The sequence below is a fragment of the Erinaceus europaeus genome, chromosome 3 (genome assembly GCF_950295315.1).
Source record: "Erinaceus europaeus chromosome 3, mEriEur2.1, whole genome shotgun sequence".
Taxonomy (NCBI): Eukaryota; Metazoa; Chordata; class Mammalia; order Eulipotyphla; family Erinaceidae; genus Erinaceus; species Erinaceus europaeus.
The window spans coordinates 78,235,376-78,240,504 of record NC_080164.1 but is presented as its reverse complement, the minus strand read 5'-3'; positions in this window follow the sequence as shown (position 1 = coordinate 78,240,504).

The following is a 5,129-nucleotide window of genomic DNA, read 5'->3' as shown; positions in this document are numbered from 1 at the left end:
TGGGCTCCACGACACATGGTTGGGTTGTCTGCCCAGGGAAGTCACGTTGGCATCATGGTAGCATCTGGAACCTAGTGGCTGAAAAAGAGTTAAGATATAAAGCAGACTCCTGCGATGAATATGAGCTCCAGATCAAATCAATGGGGTATAGAGTTAATAATATTTATATACTTTCCTCATATTTGGGAGTTATTCTCTTCCCTGATAGAGCTGTCTGATCCTTTTTCCAACTATAACAACATTTCCCCAGATAATAATCTGGGTCCACCTGTGTATTAGATGTCAGGCTCAGGCAAAAACTAGCAGTCATGGGCCCCTTGAAATATACCTAAAGTAGACCTACTAACTTTCTCCAAAACGGAGACCCCAAATCTTCATTTGTTATATTCCTGCCTTTAGTTTTATGATTAGTCAATGATTTGTTCTGCTTTATATCTTAACTCCAAATATGTTTTTGATGTTAAGATCCTGCAATGTTTCAAAGATGCTTTCTTCTAGATAATTTAGAATTTCTGGTCTTGTTAGATGATGATCTAGTGTTATATTTTTCTATATGTAGCTGTACAAATCTGCTTCACCACTGCCGGAATAGCCTGAGGGTGTTTCTTCCTGGGCACATGTTCTCTGGGTTGGAGAGAACTCTGCTGGAGCCAACCTAGGCTACTGCCTACTCAGCAACGACGCGGGAGAGGAACCAGGAACTCTGAGCAGGAACACAATATATCCTGCTGGCTTTATTCATCTGCATTTATACTTTCCAGGAAGAAAGTGATAGGGTGGAAAAAGGAAGTATGTAAAATAAGGGGGCAGAGTGGAAAAAGAACTCGAACCAGTGGGGATTAAACTGATGGGGATTAAACCAGGACTGGTCTCAAACAAAAGAATGATTATGTAAATAGACCACAGCATTAAGCAATGCAGGGGAACCTGGCGTGATGGATAGAAACAGAAGTAGAATTTGCAAAAGGAGAAATGATGACCAACACACCACTTATGAAGTGACCTCTCCCTCCTGTCGGTGGGGAGCCAGGGATTCAAACCAGGATCCTTCAGCAGGTCCTTGTGTTACAATCTCTGCACTTAACTCGGTATGCTGCCACCTGGCCCATTATAATCATGTCTTTTTATCTTTATTATGTTTTCTGTTTTTTTAATTTTTTTATATTTTTAAATTTTCACTTTTGTTGCCAATGTTGTTTTTTATTATTGTTGTAGTTATTATTGTTGTTGCTATTGATATTGTCATTGTTAGAACAGAGAGAAATGGAGAAAGGAGGAAAAGACAGAGAGGGGAGAGAAAGATAAACACCTGCAGACCTGCTTCACTGCCTGTGAAGCGAACCCCCTGCAGGTGGGGAGCCAGGGGATCGAACCAGGATTCTTACGCCAGTCCTTGCACTTTGTGCCACTTGTGCTTAACCTGCTGCGCTACCACCTGACTCCCCTATCTTTCTTTTGTTTGACATGGTTGATACACTGATTTTCAAATATTAAACCATCTTGGCTTGCCAGGGTTGAAAACCATTTGGTCTTGGTGATTTATTCTCCTGATATGTTGCTGGATGATAATTTGCCAAAGTTTTGTTGAAAACCTTTGCATCACTTTTCATCAACGATATAGGTGTATGGATTTCTATTTAAGTAGAGCCTTTTCTTTTTCAGCCTTTTCTGCTTTAGGGGTTAATGAGATGATAGTTTCCTAGAATGCCTTTGTAAATGGTTTCCCTTCTTCAGTTTTGTGGAAGAGTTTAAGTTGTTGTATTGCAGGTTTTGAAAATCAAGTGATTTGGTTTTGTTTTGTGCCAAGATCTGTTTATATTTCTATGTGTGACAAAACAAAACCTTAATCTTACAGAATTACTATTTCAAGGGTAGATCATAATTATACAAATGTATAAATGTTTTAGATAAACACAGTGCCTCAGGCAAAGCAAAGCAATGAGAGAGTGACGGAGTGTCACTAATTTTCATAAAAGGCTTTAAGATCTCTGTAAGGAAGTGACCTTTAAAGTAAATACTAAGAAGACAATAGTGATAAAAGTGCTTCTAGAAAATGTAAAAAAAAAAAAAAAAAGAGTTGGAGTCAGGCAGTGTTGGACCAGATTAAGTGCACATAGTACAAGCAAAAGGACCCTCAAAAGGATGCTGGTTCTAGCCCCTGGCTCCCCACCTGCAGGGGTTTGCTTTACAAGCAGTAAATCATGTTTGCAGGTGTCTGTCTTTCTCTCCCCCTCCTTTCTCAATTTCTCTTTGTCCTGTCAAAAAAAAAAAGAAAAGAAAAGAAAAGAAAAGAAAAGAAAAGAAAAGAAAAGAAAAGAAAAGAAAACATGGCCACAGGAACAGTGGATGCATAGTGCAGGCACCAAGCCCCAGAAATAACCCTGGAGACAAGAGAGAGAGAGAGAGAGAGAGAGAGAGAGAGAGAGAGAAGAAAAGGAAAGGAAAGAAATGAAGGAAAGAAGAAGAGTCTAAGGTAGATTATAGACAGATCTTAAACTCTAAAATAAAATTTTTGTCTTTGTGGAGCATAGTAAACAAGATGCAATTGACAGACAATCCTGCAGATAGGCCCAGGAAGCTGTTCTATAATGCAGAATACAATTTATATGCAAGCTTCCCTAAAAAATCTCTTGCCTTAACAATTACAGTGTCCTATTGTTTATCCACTAAGTAGTATATGCTCAATAAATGTGACTTCATATAAGCATAAATAATACTTTTTTTTTTCATTTTAGTTGGCTACAGCCTCCAACTTGTAGCCTGATTCCACTGCTCCTGACAATTTTTTTTCTTTTTATTTCCTTTTGATTTCAGACCAAGAGTAAGAGGGAGATATATAGAGAGAGACAGACACATGGCCATCACACTGCTCCACATATACCTGTGCTTCCCCAGTTACTGTGCATGGAACCCCTCTGAGATTCTAGGGTGTGATCCCAAGTCCTTGTGATGACACCATCACAGTTTAAGGGCTCCTTTTCAGCGTCAGAATACTTACACTTTAGCTTTTGTTTTCAAGGATAAACATACATAAAAGTAAAACTAAAAGTCAAGCATGAGTATTATTTTCTCTGTATAGAAAAAAAAGGTTTAGAAGCTGACTCTTTTTCTCTTTTATTTTCTCACAAACTCTAGAAAATGAAATATAATTAACTCTCAATAAGAGTTTTCCATTTGGCGAAAGGAAAACATTGACAAATAAAATTAAATTTTCCTTAAAAATTAATTGTTTCATAAAGGAAATCCTAAACATTATGGAGTGTCCCTATTTCCAAGAATAATGAGTCACATTTTTATTCTGTTAAAAGCTATTGAACAATGGTAGTGCTTTGAAATTTCAAGAACATCATTTGCATTCAATTTATGACTTTTTTTTTCCTTACCCTGTTCCTATTATGGATTTTTTTTTTCCTCTGACCTTCCCAAAGTATGAACCACTTTATGTGCTATTTATATATGTCTTCCTTCTTATTCTCACTAAGGGGTAATTTCATTATAAATGTCATCACCACTCCCATCTGATTTGATTCTGTGGTGGGTATGGTAATCAGTTATAACATCAAAATTGTCAGTTTTATTTATTTATTTTTAATTTACTGTGGTTTATTCATTTCTCTCTCTGTCTCTGTCTAAAAAAAGGCATCCCAGTATGGTGAAAATATGGAGATGACCCTCTACCCCAAAAAACAACAAAACAAAAAAAGGATTTAGACAAAATTTAAAGAACAAAATGGATAGTGACCATATTAGAGACAACTGACTTGATTTGAGGTTTTTTTTTTTTTTTTCTTTCCACCAGGGTTATCACTGGAACTTGGTGCCAGCATTATAAATCCAAAATTCCCAGTGGTTATTTTTCCTACTTATGTTTTTTTTTCTTCTATTTTATTTGATAGGACAGAGAGAAATTGAGAGTGAAGAGGGAACAGAGGGAGAGAGAAAGAGAAACACTTGTAGACAAGCTGTACTTCCTGTGAAGTGTCATCTGGGACAAAGCCTGAGTCAGTTCTGACTGACCTGTCAGTGACTGTGTTGTGGTGGTTATGAAACATTACCTCAGGGAGCCTGGTGGTAGCACAGCGGGTTAAGTGCAGGTGGCGCAAAGCTCAAGGACCTTCATAAGGATCCTGGTTCGAGCCCCTGGCTCCCCACCTGCAGGGGAGTCACTTCACAAGCAGTGAAGCAGGTCTGGAGGTGTATATCTTTCTCTCCCCCTCTCTGTTTTCCCCTCCTTTTTCCATTTCTCTCTGTCCTATCCAACAGTGACATCAATAAAAACAACAATAATAACTATAATAAGAGAAACAAATGGGGAAATAAATAAATATAAAAAAAGAAACATTGCCTCTGATTCTCTGAATCATCCACTTACATATAGGCAATATGCTACATACTTTAAAGCATCTTACTGCAAGAAAAATAAAGTTGACATTATTTCCATTTACAGAAGGAAGAATTGGAGCTCAAAGACATTAAATGACTTGCCCAAGATGACATTTTCAGTAACTGACTAGGCTAAAATTAATCCAGAACTATCTGATTCTAGAACATTAAACTTGGGGCCTGGTGGTGGTGCATCTGGTTGGGTTACAGTACACAAGAACCCAGGTTAGAGTCTCCAGTCACCACCTGCAGGGAGAAAGCTTTGAGCGTGAAGCAGTGCTAGAGCTCTCTCTCTCTCCTCTCTCTCTCTCTGTCTCTCATTCTCCCTCTCTCTCTCTTTCTCTCTCTCTCTCTCTCTCTCTCTCTCTCTCTCTCTCTCTCTCACCTCTCCTCTCTCCTCCAGGGCTTTACCAGCCTGGGATGATTTTTCCAGTTAGAAAGAGCAAGCCAGAGTGACAGAAAGAGGTAATGAAACCATAGCACCAATGTTATCTTCATTACACTGAGGTCTCCTATCAGGTATTTTGACAACCAACATGTATTTTATTCCTTCCCTCATGTGTTTTCTTTTTTATTATTATGATTAGTTATTGAATAGAGACAGAGAGACATTGAGAGATAAGGGGGAGATAGAGAGACAGAGAGACGCCTGCAGACCTGCTTCACCGCCTATGAAGTGATTCCCCTGCAGGTGCGGAGCCAGGGGATTGAACTGGGATCCTAACCCATCCTTGCACTTTGCCTCC